Source organism: Vipera ursinii (genome assembly GCF_947247035.1).
Source record: "Vipera ursinii genome assembly, chromosome: Z".
NCBI lineage: Eukaryota > Metazoa > Chordata > Lepidosauria > Squamata > Viperidae > Vipera > Vipera ursinii.
Genome location: NC_139517.1, coordinates 109934987 through 109949593, shown reverse-complemented (window position 1 = coordinate 109949593; position 14607 = coordinate 109934987).

Here is a 14607-nt window from a genome sequence, read left to right as displayed (position 1 = left end):
CAAAAAATCAGTGGATTTAACCCCTATGCTACATTTTTCCTTTTTTAATTTTAATCCAGCCTTTCTAAATCTACCCAGTACCTGTTCCAGCCGCTCTACTAACATTCCTTCATCTTTTCCAGCTATTAGGACATCATCAAAGTAAGGGCATACTCCAGGTATGCCCTTTAAGGTCCTCTCCATCACTTCTTGGAAGATGCCTGGAGCAGCTGCAATTCCAAATTGCAGTCTGTGGACTCGGAACGCCCCCTTGTGGGTAACAATTGTCTGTGCCTCTGCAGCCTCTTTGGAAACAGTCAACTGTAAGTACGCATGCGCCAAGTCGAGCTTGGCGAAGATGGCGGCGTCCTGGATCGTGGCGAGGACCTGCTTCACCGTCGGGACCGGGTAAGCATGCTTTTTCATTCCAATGTTGAGGGTCGCTTTGTAGTCGGCGCAGATCCTCACATCCCCATTGGGTTTGAGGGGTGTGACGATCGGCGTCTCCCACAAACCGCCCTCAACGGGTTCTAAAACTCCGAGGCCTACAAGCCGGTCGAGCTCGGCCTCGATTTTTTCTTTTAAGGCAAAAGGTACCCTCCGGGCCTTTAGCCTGATTGGATTTACTGAGGGGTCTAGGTTAAAATTAATGGGGGGCCCTTTGTACTTGCCTAGAGATCCATCGAATACGTCTGCAAATTCTTTGCAGACGGATTCAAGGGTCTTATTTCTGATCACTGAATTTATTCCCCCTATCCAAATTCCCAGGGCAGGAAACCAATTAAGCCCTATTAAGCTGGTCCTATTCCCCTCCGTAACTATCAAATCTAAGACCCCCTTAAACCCCTTAAAGTTTACTCTAAGGCTGGTCTTTCCTTTTACGATTATTGGACTTTTTTGGAAGTCCATTAATTGAATATTTGTTGGACTAAGTGGAATTCTTTTTCCACTTAGTTGTTCGATTTTCTCAAGGGTTTCAGTGGAAATTATCGACACTGAAGCCCCTGAGTCGATTTCCATTCTGCAAGGGACCCCTTGCAGAAGGACTGTGATTTTTAATTTTCCGTCCGGAAAATTGTGCCCCCTTCCCCGCCTTCTCCGATTGACTCGGGCCACCTCCCTTAGGGTTGGAAATTTCACCCGGGATCTAGGGGTCTCCTTGCCACTAGCATTGGGGGTTACCTTACCCTCTGGCCACACTTCGACTTCGTTCAGACGGGAGTCCCGGACGCGGTTTCTGCAGATGGCCTGGATGTGGCCGGTCTTGCCACAAGCCCTGCACTTGGCGGTGCGGAATCGGCAGGAAGCGCGGGGATGGTTGCCGCCACAGCTGCCACATCGGTTCTGGGTGTCGTTGTCGCGCCGTCTGGTTGCGGTGTCCCGCCACGGTCGTTGTGCCCCGGTCGGTGGTCTTTGCGGTGTTGCGGTTTGTTGCCGGCGGCCAGGTTCCGGCCCCTCGCTTCTGAGTTGTCTTGGTGCCATCTTCCCGAATCGCCTGGAGACTTCGGCGATCTCTTCCTCCCACTGCTGGTCCACCTCCCCGCAGTCCACATAGCCCTCTTGGTTAATTTCGGGTGCTGCCGCCATGCTACTGCGGGGGGGGTCGCGATACCCGGTTGACTCATACGTTAGGAGTTCGTCGAGCACTTCCTGTAAATCGCCGGTAGGTTTGGCGATTATTCTATTTTGTAATTGTTCATCGCGTAAGCCCAGCACGACTCTGTCCCGAATTCTAATTTCTAAATTATCGTATTTGCAACGTACTGCGGCTTCCCTGACGGCAGCGACGAATTTCTGTATGGACTCCCCCGGTCTCTGATTTCTCTTCTCAAAGATGCGCCACCAAAAGAGTTCGGACCTTCGGGGAGTAAAGTGAACCTTTAGTTTTGCGAGGAGGTCGGCATAGGGCACGCTGGAGACTGGTTGTGGCTGGCACAGCCCGACAGCAACTCTGTAGACCGGTGTGCCGCAAATTGTCAAAAGTGCCGCCGCTTTTTTCCGGTCGTCAGTGATTCCGTTCACTAACAGGAATCCTTCAACTTGACCGATGTATTCTTCCCAATCTTCGGGGAAGTTAGGGTCAAATTCCTTCAGTGACCCGATTTGCGCCATTCGGAGAATTTTTTTCCTATTCTGCCGCGGCCGCTCGGTTGACTGTGACTCGCTCGGAATTTGCCGCCTTCACGACAATTCTTCCTAATCTCTGGTCTTCTGTCAATCCCACCTTCGTCGCCAGTTGTTTGGTTCGAATTGACGAGGACTCAGAGTGGTTAACACTGAACGAGTTTATTGAATACACAAAATCAACTGTCAACTGTCAAATGTTGCAACCCTTTTATAGAGGAAGCGTTTGAACTGTAGCCAATACAAGCAGTCTATTTTCCCGCTCCTTGGTTGTGGCGTCCAATGATTGCACCTTATTTTCCCGCTTTAAACCTTGCAAAGCTGCACTGTGTTTGCAATCTCTTTCATGGCTTATTGCTAACTATTTACATACACAACAGTGCACAAATGCAATGACATGACCATGAACACTGTAATGGTTGTAAATGCATGCTGATTATGAATCACCTGAATAGAAATCACGTAAAAGCAGGACACTGTGACAGCTGTGAATCTGAGGATTAGTCATAAAGCTGTTTTTTCCCCCAACCATAGTAACATTGAACAGTTACCAAACAAGGCAGTTGGTAAACAAAGAGTTCCTGTTTTGTATTTATGACTTTTCCCTAGGATTTTTAGAGGGAGAAGGTAAACTCTTGACCCTGTTGTAGCTACCCTGCAATAACTCTCCCACATAGGCCAGCCATCCAGATCCCTAATTAGGGGAGGACATATCTAAATATTTGCATTTTTTTTACCAATTTTTGGTCATTTTGATGAAACAGAACTTCCTTTGGAATTTCTTTGTAAGAAGAGAAGATAGGTGAAATTGTCCTAGGCTGGACACTGATTGTTTGGCCCTTTTCTTTTATTGGAGACTGGATTAGAGATAGCAAGCGATTTATTTCAGTGTTTCTCAACCTGGGCAATTTGAAGATGTGTGGGCTTCAACTCTCAGAGTTCCCCAATCAGCTTAGCTGGCTGGGGAATTCTGGGAGTTGAAGTCCACACATCTTCAAACTGTCCCAGTTGAGAAACACTGGTTTATTTTGTTTCTCTATCTCTGTTCAGCTTTCCTCTTACTGGAAGATACTTGGGCCTTCAGTCTACTTCCTGCAAATTAAATAAGAGTTTTTTTCTTTCTATTCCCTCATAACTAGGCTGGGCATTACAAGAGATGGAGTTTTTCAATTACATTAGGCACTTTTTTTTAATAAACTTACCTTTCTGGCGTGTCTTAAGCATCTGTTTCTAGGTGTTTTGATGGGCGTGATTCTGTTTGTGCATCTATGTTCTGCTGAAGCTGGAGTAGAAGAGTTCAGAGCTGTTCTAAAAGGCTCCATGCGAAACAATGGGTTTAATTTACATTGGCAGCCAGGAAAAAAATTCCCAATAAAAAGAGCTGTTTTGCAATAACTGTAGCAGAAAAAAGTTGCTGTGGCATTCTTACTCCTAATTAAAGGTCTTTAAACAGAAACTGGATGGTCAGTTTCTAAGGTTGTTGTAGCAGTGGATTCCTACACTGAGTAGGTGAATATACTAGGATCTTGCAACCCTTACATGCTCTGATGCAGTGTCCTAACTGAAGGATTCCAGCCCAGGTTCTGTCAAAATTATTCCTGAAATGGTAAGATGGCCAGAAAATACAGGTAGTCCTTGACTTACAACCATAACAAAGCCTCCCCATTACAGCCATAAATCATGACAGTCATAATGCAGGTCATCAAATGACTGACCCATTTTTATGACCTTCTTTGTGGTGGTCATTAAGTGAACCATCCTGATTGCTAAGTAAATATTGGGTCATTAAATGTACAACACAGTTGTTAAGCGTTAGCTACGGCAAGTTTTTGCTGAAAACTAGAAGTAAACACTGGTTTTCAGCGAAAGCATTTTAATTTTTAAAATAGCTATTAGACTAGCAGTAGATCCTCCCCCAGCCTTCCCCTACACATCTTGCTCCCTCCATGCCATCTCTTAATTCATATTGCTGTACTTACATTGTTTTTTATTGTTTCATTTTTATACTATTTTTATATTTAATATTTTTGAGATTTATTATATTTACTATTTAATAACTAATAAATAAAAATAAAATTGCAGTCATGTGACAACATGACGCTGCAAACAGTCATAAATGTGGCTGGTTCCCAATTGGCCTGAAATGCAAACATGTATGTCAAAAGAAACAAAAAAAAGTTTCTTTCAGCATGTAAAAAAAAAGAAAAAAGTTAAAAAAACGATTGGTCCATTAGTGGGAGGAAAGTGGCAAGAAGGTGATAAGCAACAAGGAGAAAGCAGAACTATTTAACTCGTTTTTTGCATCTGTCTTTACACAAAGAGAAAAAACAGTCCAACCTATCAAAAACAGTGCCATAAAAAACAGAATAGAAACGCAAACTAAGATAGGCAAGAAAATGGTAAGTGAGCACCTGTCCAGCCTAGATGAGTTCAAATCACCAGGACCAGATGGATTACACCCCAAGGTTCTCAAGGAACTGGCAGACGTGATCTCAGGACCACTGAACTATATTTTTCAAAGATCCTGGAGCACTGGGGAACTACCAGAGGACTGGAAAAGAGCTGATGTAGTTCCCATCTTCAAAAAAGGGAAAAAAATAGATCCAGGAAACTACAGACCTATCAGCCTGACCTCAATACCTGGGGAGATTCTGGAAAAGATAATCAAGCAATGAATCAGTGAACACCTAGAGGCAAACAAAGTCATTACTAAAAGTCAGCATGGGTTTGTCAAAAACAGATCATGCCAGACAAATCTTATTCCATTCTTTGACCAAATGACAAAATTAGTGGACCAGAGGAATGCTGTGGATATAATTTACTTGGTCTTCAGTAAGGCATTTGATAAAGTAAATCACAAGCTACTACTTGATAAGATAGAAAAATGTGGGTTAGATAGCATCACCACCAGATGGATTCGTAGCTGGCTGACAGGCCGTACTCAGCATGTGGTCCTCAATGAAACTGCATCTACATGAAGGGAAGTGTGTAGTGGGGTGCCCCAGGGCTCTGTTCTGGGCCCAGTGCGCTTCAATATCTTCATTAACGATTTGGATGAGGGGATAAATGGGGAACTCATCAAATTTGCAGACGACACCAAGCTGGCAGGAATAGCCAATACTCCAGAAGATAGACTGAAAATACAGGAGGATCTGGACAGATTTGAACACTGGGCACTATTTAACAAAATGAAATTCAATGGTGAAAAAAGCAAGGTTCTACATTTAGGCAAGAAAAACCAAATGTACAGGTATAGTATAGGTGGTACCTTGCTCAATAGTAGTAACTGTGATAGGGATCTTGGAGTCCTAGTGAACAATCACTTAAATATGAACCAGCAGTGTGCTGCAGATGCCAAAAAAGCCAACACAGTGCTAGGCTGCGTTAACAGGGAAAGAATCAAGATCATGTGAAATATTAATACCACTTTACAATGCCTTGCTAAGGCCACACCTGGAATACTGCATCCAGTTTTGGTCACCACGGTGTAAAAAAGATGTTGAGGCTCTAGAAAAAGTACAAAGAAGAGCAACAAAGATGATTAGGGAACTGGAGGCTAAAACATATAAGGAATGGTTGCTGGAATTGGGTATGTCAAGTTTAATGAACAGAAGGGTGAGGGGTGACATGATAGCAGTGTTCCAATATCTCAGGGGCTGCCACAAAGAAGAAGGAGTTAAGTTATTTCCCAAATCACCTGAAGGCAGGACAAGAAGCAACAGATGGAAACTAATCAAGTAGAGAAGCAACCTAGAACTAAGGAGAAACTTCCTGACTGTTAGAACAATTAACCAGTGGAACAACCTCCCTCCAGAAGCTGTGAATGCTCCAACACTGGAAGCTTTTAAGAAGAAACTGGACAGCCATTTGTCTGACATGGTATGGGGTTTCCTGCCTGATCAGTGGGTTGGACTAGATGACCTCCAAGGTCCCTTCCAACTTCATTATCATTGTTAAGAGATGTGGCTGTCAGAACTTTGAAACCCATTATAAGTACCCTCTGGGGAGTCTGTTGTAACTTTGAATCATTGCTAAGCAACTAGCTGTAAATCAAGGACTGCCTTATGCAATGGGCCTGCCTTTCATTATTCAATCATCTTCCCAGTGCTCTCTACTCCCCCCCTTCCTAAAATCAAATAAAAAGACATTGTGAATGAACAGAGGGAGGGAGAGACAGACAGAGAAAGTGCCTTTATATTATATCAGGTTCATCTTTTCAGACCAGGAAACTTTGTAACAGAAAATGATGCCATTCTAGCTGTTTCTGCTCCCTCCAGATGTGCCCCTCAGAAAAACTCAAAAGTCCTTTTCAAGCACACCAAGTAAAGTAGAACATTGCAGGCCTCTTTTGCAGGGAAGCAAACTGTTGAGAAGTTGCTTAGCTTGAATTTGTGGCTGCCCAGCCTCTTCAGAGACTTTTAAAATCAAATTAAAAAAAACTCTTCCTATTGCATGCAACCAATGACTCTGTCTTTCCAGAGACTTGGGATATTTATCTGAGATAGTGAGTGTCCAGCAAAATTGAACCTTACGCTAAGCTAAGAATTTTCTTTCATACATGGGTCTGATGTGGATAAGTGATTATATCAAATTGGGAAAAATTGCCTGCATCATCTTTCCAAGGGATCTAAATTTAAATAGAATGCACTGCACTTTTATAGGTTGCATATGTACTCCTAGCTACATACTGACAGTTCAGACAGGCTGGGGGCAAAGCTACCAACTACATCCTTGGTAGCAGGCTAGCCTTTGAGGCTTTTGTTTAGCAGGGATGCAGTTATCACTGACCTTGACAGAAAACATTTCAGAGTACACACAGAGAGACATTCAGGGTCTGTGCACACAAGTTTGCTTCCATAACCTCAGAAACACAAGCAGAGCAGAATTATGGTAAGTGTATAAACAAGGAGGTCATGAGGTTAATGTCTACTTAAGCCATTCCTGAAACTACCCCTCAAACAGGGAAACTGGCAGATTGCAAAAGCAAAATCAAGACAAACAAACCAAACAAAAGTTTGATACCCCTTCTTTGGAAAACTGATAAAAATATATACCTTTTTTATTTTAAATTGTTAAAGATTAATACATCAGTCCAAGAATCTTTGATCTTGTTTTAACTACTTCTAAATTGCCCTTAGAATCAATTGAAAAGGAAGGGCTGTTCAGATGTTACATCTGAATAAAACAAATTTAGCTGAGGTGTCAAGTGCTAGAGAGTATATGAAATTAGCATTGGGCTAATGTTTGTAACTTGATCCGGAATTGACGTAATTGCCAGCTTTCCCAAAAACTCTTAATAACAGTGGAGAAGAAACTTGCTTACTTCATATTTAAATGCAAACTAGCTGCATTTTTCAACCAACAGAGGAATCAAAGAATAAATTACCTTTGATATTCCCTCTTCAAATTTTGTAATGCAGCTTACTCTCCAAGGAGAAAGCCTACACAAACATGCATAATGTCCTGAAAGTAATGTGCAAAACCACATTAGAGTGGGAAATATTTGCAAAAAAAAGGACATTAGACAAAATTGCAAACAAAAATATGTCTGGAAGAAAATGCTTCCAAATACTATTTATTTATTTTTGAATGCTTTTAAGCAGCCTTAGTCGTTCAATGCCCAGTGTGTGTTTCAAAGAGAGAGAGACAAAAACAAACTGAAAATCCAAACGGACAGATCTCTAGACTTCGTCCCAGCTTCCCAATGTTGCTCCCTCCCAGGCATGTAATTTTGGTCCCTTAGGAAGTCATCTCAACAAAAATCTTCAGGCCTTATTGATGAGAGAAACCAAAAGCCCAAAAATTCCTTGCTGGAAGGTTCTAGTTGGAAAAGAAAGAAAGAAATATGGCTTATCAGCTAGTAGAAGTAAGCACGCATCTTATTTAAATGTTTGCATGATGGAAATAGCTAACACTGCTTTCATCATCTGGGTTTGTTTGTCTATGTGATTTGTCACGGCCCTCACAATCAATGTGAATCAACCCCAAGTTGACTAAAGTACATGTTGCAAAGATAGTAGAGCTGTATTTCCAAGCTTGGTGCCAGGACAGTGTAATATTCTGCAAAAGTCTTTCTAATGTGTGTAGCAAAAAGCTTTGAATAATTAAAGACTTCAGGGAAGTTTGGATTCATAACCATGAAGCATGTCCCCAACACACACACACACACACACACACACACACACACACAGTATTCACTGGTCTAACAAATCTAGAAAAGCAAAATATATAGCAGTCTTCATCTGTGGAGTTTAAGAGATAGACAAATAGGTTAAAAAAGCTCCAGTGTTCTCCCCTCTTTCTCCTGCAAAAGGATGTAAATTCTTATCTAGAAGCTGCTCATTTCTAACTGCCCAGTTTTCCCAGAACAGTTTACTTTGGCAGCTACCTTGGCTTTGCCTTTCTAATTAAATGATGAGATCATAGGAAATGGCATCTTATCACTTTGCCTTTTGTTTACATTTTTCCTAATGCTTTGGCCTTTTCCATCCAGTCCTCCCCGTCCTTCTCCTTCACTCCAAAAGCAGGGAGAGTCACATCCAACTAATCCATGGCGTTACGGATCACTTGGGAATCCCATCCAGTGCCTGGCACACTGATGTCCCTGCCCACTCTGCAGGTGCAGGGCAGAGCAGGTAGTCGCTCCTGTGACTGGAACCAAAATGTAGAATATTTGTCCATCTAGCCCAGTTTTGTCAACTCTGATGGGCATGTTGGCAAACACCATGAAATTACTAACCAACCACAATTTCTACGGCTGAGGTTGAAGCATCAAGTCGAAGGCTCTAATTCTGAGCTAGACGGTCTTCCCATTTTCTCCCTTCCCCTAGGAGGAATTTAATAAATTCCTATCTATTATCAAAAGCAATGAGTTTGGGGGCCCAATGTACACACTACACAAACTGTGCTTTCGATTAGCAATTTATGCCTTCCCAGCCCTCATGCTTTATTGAGCAAATCATGAAGCATCATTTAGCATGCTGCAATAGTCAAGTCCATAAAATACTAACATTGTTATAGATTTAGTCTGGACAAACAAAGGTGATAAATACAAAAAGACTTTTTCAGTTTTTACTGATATACCTCAGCAGTTATTACAGATAGTCCTTAACTTACAACTGGTCGCTTAGAAACCATCAAAGTTATAACAGATTCCCCCCAACAGCTACTTACATCCTGATTTCAAAGTTACAACAGTTGCGTGCACACACACACACACACACACACACACACACACACACTGAGTAAAGTGATTGCATTTGGGGCACTTGGCAACTAGTTCACTTTTATGGCTGTTTGCAATGTCTTTGGCCACATGATTGCAATTTTGAATTTTGTTTTCTGACAATTATTCCTGGTTTCTGGCAAAAATTGCCTACTGGGAAAATGAATTCACTTAACGACTGCAGGACTGACATAACAACTTCCATGAAAATATTGTAAAATTGGGTCTGGTCACATGATATTCACTTAACAACCACAACATCTAATGACCATAATTTTGAACCCAATTACAACTGTAAGTCAAGGACTCCTGTATTCAGAGACTACCTGTATTCTGCACTGCAGTAAAGGAGGGTAGCCTGGTTACTAGCATGGGCTCCACTCCCCAAGTACAGCTTAAAGGAGAACGATATTATATGGCAAATTCAGGTAAGATTTAGAACGCCTAACAGAAGTAGGATCCATGGTAGATTTCTGAATCTAGGGATTCAGACTCATCTTTTGAAGAGGCCTGTAATAGAGGAGAGATATCTTATGCTCTCTCTCCTCCTCTTCATTCTATATTTACTTGCTCTGGCCAAAGGAGTGACAGAGCACAAATTATGGCAAAGGAATTAATGCTGATTTGCTTAGGTTTTGCTTAAATAATGGAATTCAGCAAAGACTGAAAGGTTACAAATGGCCCACCTCTGCTGTAGGAAGATCTCTGGATTAAATTATCAGTTCTCAAAATATTCACCTGGTGGGATGGGCAAGGTCCCTAAGTTACTTCTCCTTAACAGGCAGTGATTTGCATAGAAAATTGAATTACTCTGAGTCAGGCCAAGTTTGAGTTTTCTTCTCTGCTTCTGACTGCATGCAGTGTTTGTTTACAAGACAGCAGAACTTTCAAGTATGCGTATCTTGGCCAAAATGTTATTTTCCACTATGGAACTAGTTCGGAGCTGCCCAGGCTAAACAGTTGCAACACAAGCATGGGACATACAATTTAAAGTTACTGAGATTGAAAGACATTGATGTAGACTGAGGTCCCCAAACTCTTCAATTCATTGACCCCGATAAGAAATTTCAAATTGTTTCTATCCCCTAAACACTTATTATATGAAAATAATTTAATAAATGATACTTGAACAAATAGTAACAACAACAACAACAACAATTGATAATCTTACCAACTTTTGGGGGTTGACACTGATCACTTTTGAGAGCTGATTTAGACCTAGCCCTATTGACAGGAGTGGATCTCACTCCAAAAGGAGTATAGGACTGTAACTTTGTTTTCATTGTAAACTTGGGGGGGTTGTAAGTGGTGATTTCGACCCATTTAATGAGGTTTGCTTTTTGAATATACTTCTATCAAGACATTAAATCTGTTTGTTGGACCATGGAGATTTCCAGCAGGAGAAAAACAAATTATAATAAAGCACATTGTATAAATCAAGAGATAAGCCTGCAGTTATGGGTTGTTGTTGTTTTTCAAACACTGACATTATGAACATTGTTGAACTTTTTTATTTAAAGCAAAAAAAATGGTGTTGAGAGGATCTGTAAATAAAGCTTTATTGGCATTGCAGTAAAACATGGTACTTCAGATTAGCTCAGATCATACAGAGTAAATTATTTTTTACCAGAGGAGCCATGGAAGTCCAGCTCAGCCCATAAACCCTTAATCAGTTTGGGCTTTAAATACTTAAGTAAATACTTTTAGAATGTACAAATAACTGTTTGAGCTCTTTACAATCGCAGTTGCCTATCTAGATGGTCTAGCTGGCAGACTTACTGACGGAGAAAGACATTCCACAAGTTGCAGACTCTAGCAATAGATAATTTGGGGGGCAGGAATAAATTGAGACCCCTGAGCTTCTGCAGATTTGGATGAGCCCCAGAGTCACATCAGAAGTTGCCAGCAAATTTGTAGTCATTTTATAAGAGCTAAAGTGCGATAGATTTAATAGTTTATTGTTATTAGCATATGGTAGTTTATGATTGTTTTTTACTTTTATACTTTGATTTTAGCTCTGGGAAGTTGGGGAGGGGGGAAGGGGAGGGGGGAGGGTTGGGCTGGGCTGGGCTGGGAAGGGGGGCTGGGGGTGGGGAGGGGTTTTGTTAAAGATAAAATGTATTGAAAAACTTTTCAATAAAAAAAAAGAAGTTGCCAGCAAATGACAATTCTTGGGTAGGGTCCACAGGTGCTGTTAAACAATCATGTTGTTTGCTTGATTATGGATCAGTATAGGTAGTCACAGACTTAGTTACTACTTAGCTTAGCAACTGTTCGAAGTATTTACCACTCAGATTTGAGGTTTTGATGGTTCCCTCCCTTCTGTGAAACATGACCATACTTCAGGCACTTAGCAACTGTAATTAATGCATTGACAGCCACTTGTAGCATTCCAGGATTACATAAACCTGGAAATTACCTCGGTTCTTCAGCAAAACTAACCCCTTAGCAAACATTAGTTCATGTAAGAGATGACCAGGCTAAACCTGAGGGAGGGTCAAGGGCAACATCATTTTGGAGTCCTTACACATCATGAGACATCTGCGGTAAGTCCTTGCATTCCTCTTATCTACTGCCAACTTACTTTGACCATTAGTATTTATGATTCCTGCAGAGAGATAGCATCAAATAAACTTGTACTCATTTGGTTCCTGATTTCTTCCACCTGACAGCTTAATGAGTATGGCTTTTACTTAATGACCACTATGGCAAAGATTGTAAAACTGGGTTCATCATATGTTTACGACCATCATGACTTATGGCTATAATGGACAGAATCTTTTACAGTCATAACTTGTGGACTACATGTATGTTCTGCGAATCCAACCACTGTGATTCACAATCCTTGATGGAAACTGAGCTATTCCGACTGGGTATTAGTTTGGGGAAACCCACATTAGAGGGTTAATTGTCTTGGATCTCCCAAAATTTGTAATTCAGAAACTGTGGAAGATGACAGTCTTTGACAAGACAGTCTACTGTCTAACAAAATTATAATTCCCATAGTTCCACATGAAACCTCTGGATACCAGATTGCTTAATACTGAAGTGAAAACAGCACAGAAGTATTTACCTTCATTAAATATCCTCCAGTAAATTTAAGCAAAGGCAGCTCAGACTGTTCATGATTATGCAAATTATCCCTGTGGAATTACCCCCTCCCCTTAAATACCTTAGAGTGAATATGCTGATTTTTGTTATTGTTTTAAGGAATTGGATTCTCTGTTTCAGAAACAGTCATAATTCTTTCTGAAGATGAGAGAAAACGAATTAAGCTGCCTTTAAAGAAAAAAGTAAAAAAAACACGAAAAAACCCCCACAATGAGCATCAGTTCCAGATCCTGCTGATGGATAACTCAAAGGCAGTTTAATCCAAGTTACTTGAGCAGCTCCTTCTTCTGTTGAGTGTGTCTTGCATTCATAGGTCATTAATAGAGATTATTTTTGCAGGTCTGCTAGAGACACTGTTCCCTTCCATCTTCCACCCTCCCCGCCCACCACATTATAGGGCTTGCGTGTAATAACTTTTAACATTTGATACTATTATAGTGCTGACTTTGCCAGTTGCAGTATAGCTTTCTATTGTCTGACTCTACTGTTATCAATTAGCTATTTATTTATTTCCCACCTTTATTATTTTTATAAATAATTCCTAAGGCGGGACTAAAAATCACAGTCTCCTGATGATGGGCCTAAAATCACCCAGCTGCTTTCCTGCCAGATTACAACTCAGTGTCCTGGTTTCCAGTATGGTGCCTTCACCACAAGGTGAAGCAGGCCCATGTAAACGTTGTTGTTGTTGTTGTTAGTTGCGAAGTCGTGTCCGACCCATTGTGACCCTATGGACAATGTTCCTCCAGGCCTTCCTGTCCTCTACCATCTTCTGGAGTCCATCTAAGCTCACGCCTACTGCTTCAGTGACTCCATCCAGCCACCTCATTCTCTGTCGTCCCCTTCTTCTCTTGCCCTCAACCTTTCCCAGCATTAGGCTCTTCTCCAGTGAGTCCTTCCTTCTCATTAGGTGGCCAAAGTATTTGAGTTTTAGCTTCAGGATCTGGCCTTCTAAAGAGCAGTCAGGGTTGATCTCCTCTAGGACTGACCGGTTTGATCGCCTTGCAGTCCAAGGAACTCGCAGGAGTCTTCATAAATCAATCAAATGAAAGCATGATTCTCTGGATGTGTCTTTAAATGAATCTTTATAGCAATAAGGCTTAGATTTATATACTGCCCCATAGTGCTTTACAGCCCTCTCTAAGAGTCAGCATATTGTCCCCAGTAATCTGGGTCCTCATTTTACTGACCTTGCAAGGATGAGAGGCTGAGTCAACCTTGAGCTGGTGAGGATTGAACTCCTGGCAGTGAGTTGAATTAGCCTGCGATACTGCATTCTAACCACTGCACCACCATGACTCTATACCAGGAGTGTCAAACTGCCAGCCCACGGGCTGGTTACATCATAAGGAGGCAGCACCCACCCCAACTCCAGCAATGCAAAAATAGCCGCGCTAGGTCGCGACACGCCACATGATGCAGCGAGTTTGACACCCGTGCTCCATACAATTAGAGTTTCTTTAAAACAAATACATGAGTGAAGGAAAAATGAAACAATAGCAAATGTGCATTGGGTTTCCCTCACCTATCTCTATCAAGCCAGGAAGGCACTAAAATAAAATAAAATGAATCCACAAGGCTTTTTCATTTACCTGCAGCCATTTCACCCTATACATAGGCAGCATCTCATTATAATGCAGACTGGTAAAAAAAAGGCACATGGTTTGGGGCAGAGCCACTGCAGCAAACAACCGATGAGATTTCTTGACTCTTGGCAGTTGTACCTTAGAATTAAAAGGTAAAGGTTCCCCCGCACACGCGTGCTAGTCGTTTCCGACTCTAGGGGCTGGTGCTCATCTCCGTTTCAAAGCTGAAGAGCCAGCACTCGTCCGAGGACGTCTCCGTGGTCATGTGGCCATCATGACTAGACGCCAAAGGCGCATGGAACGCTGTTACCTTCCCACCGGAGTGGTCCCTATTTTTCTACTTGCCTTTTACGTGCTTTCGAACTGCTAGGTTGGCAGGAGCCGGGACGAGTAACAGGCGCTCACTCTGTTACGCGGCATGCGGGATTCGACCCGCCAAACTGCCGACCATCTGATCGACAAGCTCAGCGTCCTAACCCACTAAGCCACCGCGTCCCTTTTACCTTAGAATTAGATAGCTATAAATATACGGGACCATCAGCACCACTCCATGCTACATTTCAGCTTCATTTCCTAAAACAC